Raw genomic sequence first — 8,199 nt, 5'->3', positions numbered from 1 at the left:
CACAGGGAAATTGAGTTAACATCCATTTTCACTTCACTGCTGTGCTATCCTTCAGTGAGCACCTGCAAATGGAAAGCAGGTATCTAGCAAAAGTATGGTGGCCTGAAAGAGCTCAAACATTGTGCAATGTTTAAAAGTATCAGCGAACAACATGATTCAGGGACATGAAAAAAATGAGATGGGAAATTGCTAGAATATAAGTAAAAACATGAAAACATTTATTTTGGGACAGCTTCCTAGTATTTGCAATGCCTTGTATGTGCTATTTTATAGGACTATTCTTTCCTTAGCAAAAATAACCAGTAATTTTTTACAATAACAAGTAAGTGGTGCTCTTGCTCCCTGCTGAAGCCTCACTAATAAAAGAAAAGCACTGGCTCAACATTCTGCTTTGCCATCCCAAATTCCAGTGTGATTAGGTATTTCTGGCTGTGAGTGGGTACAATCTAGTATTACTTTGCACACCTGTGACAGCCTTTTTGGTTTAATTGAGAATAACTTTCACTTCCATTCCCAGCAATAAAAGCCCAAGGGGAAAAGGTCGGAAGCAGGGATGTGCTGGGAGTTGAAGAGATGTGTGAGGAGTGACCAGCAGTGGGGGTAGGAGAGAGGACTCAGGGAGCGAGCCGGGAGCTGGCAGGAGAGGGCAGCAAGCAGAGCGTGTTTGCACAGAGCTGTCTCTAAGGAGAACTGATGTCTCTCCAACTCACGTTGAAAAATTTACCAAGGAAGGGGATTGAAAGACAGAAAAGTGCGGGGGAACCCATGCAGAGAAGCGCCTTCAAGGGAAGGTATTGAGAACAAAGTTGGGGATGGCTGCGGGTGGCAGGGTGGGGTAAAGAAGAAGAAGTGAATGATCTCCTGGGGTGGGGAGGAGGAGCTGGAGCAGCCGGAGAAGGAGCAGGGGCAGAGCCACTGCAGGCACGGCAGGTGCCTGTGAGACTGATGGGGGGCACAAGGAAGGTTCTCCACCCGAGCAGGGTAGTCCTTTTCCTACCTCTCGGGATCGGGTTGAAGGCACTTGAGACGATAGTTCGTGTTCAGACTCAAGTGTTTATTATTTCTCATCAATGTTACAATCTCACAGCAGTGAGTTCTGCAGTCCTTCATTAGCAAGGCACAAAATGGCTAACAATCTCTTGTTACAAGGTCTTAAAAGGGCTTAACAATCCAATTAAAAAATGACACCTAAATTATTTTACTTGTAGCCCAATAACTAATCCCTCGAACTCTGCACTGCGAAATTTTCTGTCCAATTATAAAATACCAGCCAAACCTGTGAAGAAGGAAGAAGGTAAAGAAGAACAACCTGTCTCTGCCCTAAAACCTCCATCTTGCTTCATATTTATTACTATATTCTAAAACCCCAAACTCTAGTTTTCCACCCTGTGATACTACACACTTGTAACCAACTACACACCCATAATCCCAGTGCTATCAATCAATTTTGGAAGCTTGCTCCACAGCCTCAGGTCAAATGCAGTGCTCTTCTGGGAGTCAGAGCCTGTCTGTACAGAAAGTCTAAAATTCTCAGTATTCAGAACTCCCAAGAGAGGCCCTGCTTTGACACAGTGCATCCTGCAATTGTGCACCAAGCAGAATTCACAGGGCCTGGAGCATCCCTGTTTCACACCTGCACCCCTCTCAGCAATGCTGACCTGTCCTCAGGACAAGCTTGCTCGTGCCATGGAAATGACAAGGTCAGTGCTGTAAGGAATGCAATGAAAATATCAAACAAAACCCAGCAGTGAAGAAGGGAGGATTTAAAGCCAGAATTTAGGCATTAGCCTGGTGATATCCAGAGGTGAGCTACCACTGTAACCTTCTTGGACTTCCATCTGGAAAGGGACCTTCATGTGTCATGTGCAGCATGGAGCAGATGTCACTGTCTAAATGGAAGTAATGACACCAGGATTTAGATGAGACTTCATCTGAAATGGAGGGAACCAACCACTGCCTGAACAGAAATGGGAAAAGGCTGTTTTAGCCCATGTAAATCAATTACTGAATATCTTTGATGCCAATTATGTGATTATAATGTCAAAATGAGAGTGCAGAAAATCTGCTCTGGGTAGGTCTACTCAAAAGTGGAGCTGGGGGTGAAAAGAAAAAAAACAAAAATGAAAAGTTGTGTACAGTTGTGTATAAGGACAGCAGGAGCCCCTCCTTGTTTTCTCAGAAAAGGAAGCTCAGGAATATGACCTTTAGCAAATACTGGGGTCCTCATATAAATGCTTCCCACAGCCAGCGTGACAATGAAGGTTACTCTGCATACATCTGAGTTATTCTTTAGCAGAGTTAAATTGGTATTAATGAGGCAGTAAGAAGGACAGCCTGACTGCTTAGCTGTGCTTCAGCCTGTCTCTCAAAGTCACTTGCTGGGTGATTTCAGTGGTTGCTTGGTGCTGCAAATTCCATTGCTGCTGCAAAGGCCTGATACAGTCACTCAGCTTTATTCCTCTTGAAATTGCCAAATGCAAAGTTAGGCAGAGCAAACTGGCCTTGACCAAAACATGCTGCTCTGCTCTTATTTAACTTCACACTAAAACTGCTGGACTTCTGCAATCATCTGCTCAGCAATGAACTTCGATCAGCCAATTCAAATAAGGAGAAATGATGTTACTGGGCATTTATTCTCCCATTGCACCCTGCCTCTGTGTGGTTCTGCACCCCCTGGAAGCTAATCCCTCCCCACTGGAGCCAGGGAGTCAGGAGCAGATGAGTGGCAATTACAGACAGGTGAGGAAGGGGTGAGATTTCATCCACTGATGAAGAAGGGCAAAACCAGATGGCAAAGGCAAAGGATTTAAAGAGACTTGAAGGCAAAGACAATGGACAAAAGAGGAGGGAGGTGGACTGTGGCTTTTCTTAGGACACAGGTCAGGGGGTTGGGGTCTCACTGGGAAACAATATACATCTGTACATCGTACCCAGGGCAAAAAAGCAGATAGCAAAGGACGTGAGGGAACAGGGGCTGAGCACTGAGCCTGACACCAGCAGGAGTGCAATAGAAAGGCACAAGAACAAGCCCAGTGAAATGACCCCTCCTCACCCCAGGTGGGTGCTCTTCCCCTTTGAGGTTTTCTGTCCACATAAGGCATATGTATCAGGGTGAGTATTTGGGAGAGGAAAGGTTGAAAGTCTTGTTTCATCCTTAATTAGGCTTACTGATACTACACAAGTCTTTGGGCTTATTGAGGAGCTGAGATATACAGTACTATTCAGTATATTCAATCCATCAGACTGCCATTTTTATATAGCAGTTTGTACAGGTCAGAGCCCTTCATAAACCACCCAATGTCCTGAAAATCTGTCATTACACTGAATTAAGGTAGAGCTCTTTCTATAGTTCTGATAAAGTGGCTTAAATCAGGTAGGAAAAAAAAAAGAGAGGCTCTTGAAGAAACAGGAGTCACACATGATAAATGAAAAAGGAAGAAATCACAGGTCCCAGTATTATCTGTCTCAGAACTCTGAGGGAAATGATGGAGCTTGTAATAAAATCACGCTGTTAATAAAATTGATTATGAGGCTGGAGTGCCATATATCTATGAGTCAACAGCTGAAAACAAAGGGAACACATTAGAGGATATCTTTAAAATGAAATTACACCTCTGCTCATGTCATGTTATCTCCATGAGGACTGCCTGGATTCTGCAGCCAGTTCCTGCTGAGAATGATTGCCTTTACTGGGAAAGAAAAAGGCAAGATGGTGTTTGTATAATATGCCTTGAGGAAGAATTGCGCAGCCCTGCAGTTGTGTGGCTGTTCCTCTCCAGCAGCAATGCTGGATTTAAACAGGAGAGGGCATTCATGACCAAGCATCTGAGTGTGCTGAGGATTCTCCGTTTCTTAGAAGGGAAGACATTTGAAAATGGTAACTTTTTTTTTTTTAATGATTAATAAAGGCTTATCATCCAAAAATAAATCTTCTCTAGACATCATGTACCAAAAGGAGTATAAATAATTACATATTAAAACCTGTCTAGTAAATGAATGTTTGAGGTGCCCTTAAGCAGCACTATCCCAAAGGCAGACAAAACCCCAGAAAAATCAGGAGGGTTTGAACAGCATGTTAATATTTTCTTTTCTAAAACTATGGTGAGCTCTTAAAGACACTACAATGGGGAGAGCTGGACTGGAAGCTGAACCAAGACTGATGAAACCCTGATGCTGTTCCTGGGTGCCATCTGTGAGCTTGATATTTGGTGGGTTTGTGCCTCAGTTTCCTCTCTTAAAAGTGGGATTAAATGTTAAAAACTTCCATAAGCATGAAAATGACAACACTGTTGGCAAGACATGGACAGTAGCTTAAGCTCACCACATCAAAGCTAGCCAGTCAGTATGAGTAATGCTAGTCACAGATATTTTTATATTTTCCCCTTGTTGAGAAATAACTGCATTTTTTCTGTGCATACCAGGCTTTCTCACACTGTTCAGCTGAGAGAGCTTGGATGAAAAGACACCTTCCCTAGGAATTTGTAAAATAAATTATAAAAGGTGTGTTGCTAGGCCACAGATGAAAACAGAAGTGTCTTGGTTAGCAGGAAGTGGTCTCTGCATCCTCCCTGTGCAGCTTGGAAAGCTGTATTCCCATTCCTACTTTATCTCCAGTGATATCTGTGTTCTATAAATAGGTTTATCTGCTGTCCCAGCATGAAGGGAGCTGACATGACCTGGTGACAGGCCCTTTGTTATTCACAATCCAGAGGGTATCATTTACAACAGATGGGGGATGCCCACAGTGCCTTGTGGGAATGCAAATACAGACACATGCCGTCCACCTCAGGTAAGGATAATCTGCTTTGGTCTGCAAATTTTCCTGTGGACATTGGCAAAGTCACCTCACCACCATCTGAGACAGCTGAGCAGTCCTTTGGTACCAAACTCCCCAGCTCTCCTTCTTTTGGAAGTTAGGTGTACAAACTGCTCTGATTCTAAGGCACTTTGTAAACCCTGAGATAAACAGAGGGAGGTAGGAAGCAGGGAGCTCATTTCTGAATCCTCTCCCTGCACTTGCACCCTTCTAGTAGCCCTGAACAGTGTGCTGGCAGGGTGGTGGCTCTGGGCCAGGTCTGGCTGCCTGATGAGGAGGTGGCAGCCAGCTGCAGGATCCCCATCTGTGACCTTCAGGGCTCAGCAAGAGCCTCAAGGCTGCAGCTCCTTCCTGCTATCTCTGCTGACATGACAGGAAAAAAAGACAGGAGAAGAATAAGGACACTTCTGGTATGCACTGGCCCAGGCAGTTTCAAATGAGCACTGTGCTTTAGGAAAAAATATGGTTTATTATTTAAGCTATTCTGTAAGCAAAGCAACATGGCTTGCCTTTTCCTCACAATGATGGAGGGCATGCAGAACAGCTGAATATGCAACTGCTGTTTAATTCAAGACTTAAGCAGTGTCATTAAACATATTTTCTTGCAGAGAAAAATTACTTCAATAGCAAATTGCATTTGTCTCACTTGTGAAAATACAGCTTATTAAGGGTGTTGCTTCTTCTATTTTGTAGGTGTTAGTCTGGCTATTTAATTAAGGGTCTGACAGTATTTTCATTAAAATATTTTCATTTTTCAGGATGTGTAAGCCTTAAAAATGAAAGCTTAATGGGTGAGTCTCCTTTTCACAAGCCAAACAGCACTGCAACGACATAGCTACCTAAAAAATGAAAAACAAAGGAAAATGAAAGGAAAAATAGATTATATTTCTAGGTTCTCAGAAGCCTCAGGGCAACACCAACTGAAGGTGCATAAAGACCTAAGTATATATTCCCCTGCACATATGAGATTAATGAACATTTTTCCAGATTAGTAACTGCTAAATTAGTAGATCTCTGCATTAACATATGAACAGATTGCTGCAAATGTAAGCAATAATTGAGTAGTTGTAGCAGATTGCTGCTGCTTAACTGCAACGCTTAGCTTCAGCTCTCCCCGTTTAGGAGGTAATCACGACTTCAGGGTTTATTAGAGCAAAAATGACACGTGTTTGCAGCCAGCTCTCCTGGGTGCATTCCCACCCCAGGTAAATCCTGGGTGATGCTCCAGGCTGCACCTTGGAGCCCAGACCAGACAGTGGCGGCTTGCCCTGAGTTTTAGGGTCTGCCTTTAGCACGATATCCCTGTTATGAATAAAAAGCTTGACTAGGTCAATATTCAAGCAGCATTTAATTTATTAATTAATATGGTAAAGTATGAGGAATACAATGCTGGGTACAGTGGGGGAAGTTTTCCCTCCAACTGCACACCGATAGTTGAGGCTTACAAGTATTTATAGGGGTACTCATAAGCTTTCTCAGCAGTTTTTATTTCATTTTTTTTTACATCACAATTCTATACACTATTGTGATTTAATTTTTCTCAGGATATGTCCCAAAAGGAGTATCCCCAGATGGTGGTGGTCCAGTTTCCGAAAGAAGAAAGACGAATCCCATCTGGTGGGGTCCAGCTCCCCAGATGTGGGTCACACATCTTTAATTGCAAAGACTATAAATCTCATAACAGTGATGTCCAGCTTCCCTTGGTTGAAACTATAAATCCTTGAGTTGATGTTCATCTTCCTTTCTCAAGCTCTTTTTTTCTGCTTTATTAAGGAGTGAGATAAGCATATTTCCTTTATATATATTCCAAAGCTATAGTTTCAAGGATACAAGCAATATTCTAAAATTATACTTCAAAAGGTTATTATTGAAGAACTCTTTAAGGATTAACTACAAGCAAAAAGCAACATCCTTAACACTTTAATTCCAATGCTCCTAAATCAACTAAGGTGAATTGCAAACAAAAGATAGGTTTAAAGGCCTTCTTCCATGCTTTACTTTCCTCAGTCATTATTAGAATTCGCAACTGTCCCATTGCCGCTCTCCACAAATACACACATTGCCTGTGTGTACCTAACACGAAACACAGCTTTGTATTTCACATGGCCCAGAGCCGGCGGGGTTTGGGGTGTGTGGGGGGACAGGAGCCGTGAGAGTCGGCGGGGTTTGGGGTATGGAGGGACAGGAGCCATGAGAGCCGGCGGGGTTTGGGGTGTATGCGGGGCACAGGAGCCCGGAGGGCCGGCGGGGTTTGGGGTGTATGAGGTGCAGGAGCCCTGAGGCTGGCGGGGTTTGGGGTGTGAGGAGCAGAGGAGCCCCGAACGCCGGCGGGGCTGGGGCTGGGGCTGGGGCTCGGGCTGGGGCTCGGGCTGGGGCTGGGGCAGGGCCCGGGCGGGGCCGGCCGCGTCCTCCTGGCAACGGCGCCTTAAAAGCGGGCGGGGGCTGAGGCGGCGGCTGCCGCTGCCATGGCTCACGGCAGCCCCGTGGTGAGTCCCTAGGCTTGGCTCAGTTAGGCTCGGCTCGGCTCAGTTAGGCTAGGCTAGGCTAAGCTAAGCTAGCGGGGTGTGGCCGCTCCTCCTTGCGGGAGACGAGCATGAGCAAGTCGCGTCCCGGCCCCAGCCTGGGTGGGAGCCGCCGCCCGTTCGCTGGTGTGGGAAGCCCAAGGACGACGTCGAAAGCTTTTTTCTTTCTTTTTGAACTTTTAAGACCTTTTTCTGTTGAAAATGTCCGTTTGTGGGCAAAAGCGTTGTGGCAGGGGTTGGTCCTGGCTAGCTGCGGGGTGCGACGGACACTTGGCTGCTGTGGCAGCCCGGCGGTGCCAGGGAGGGCGGCGGAGGCCTCTGTGCCATGGCGGGGTCTGCCCGCTGCTGCCTCTCCCGTCCTGGGGCTGCCTCTCCCGTCCTGGGGCTCCCTCCAAGGACGGGAATCCCAGGAGAGGGAGCCTTGGAGGCTTTGCTGGAATGGGATGTGGATGAGCCCCTCCTGCCACCCCACTGCACACGAGTAGAACCGGAGACGGACAGTTCCCGCTATGGATGGCCTGGTTCTGGCGAAGGAATGTAAAGGGATTCAGCTGGAGTACAATAGTGGCTGTGCTGTAACAATTTTTCTCTAATTTGCAAGCATGTGGTGGTTGAATTTTACAGTTGCTGTGTGCCGTTTTTATATAGCACAATAAATATTTGTACTCACTGTAGCTTGGCAATCCTGGGGAGAGGAATAGGCCCGTTGAAAGATTTACATTTAGATTCTCTTCTGGATTAGCGCTGAAGGCACAGCATTTGACATATGGGCTGATCAGCAGCTTTTAGTGTAGAAGTACAAGAGGAAACTTTTTTCCCCCTCTTCATCTTTCTAGTATCCTGAAAATGTCCTGGGGGACT

The sequence above is a fragment of the Melozone crissalis genome, unplaced genomic scaffold, assembly GCF_028551555.1.
Source record: "Melozone crissalis strain CALT ecotype California unplaced genomic scaffold, PUWL_Pcris_2 ptg000081l_1, whole genome shotgun sequence".
NCBI classification, from domain to species: domain Eukaryota; kingdom Metazoa; phylum Chordata; class Aves; order Passeriformes; family Passerellidae; genus Melozone; species Melozone crissalis.
The sequence above is the reverse complement of the archived record's forward strand: the minus strand, read 5'-3'. Positions refer to the sequence as shown.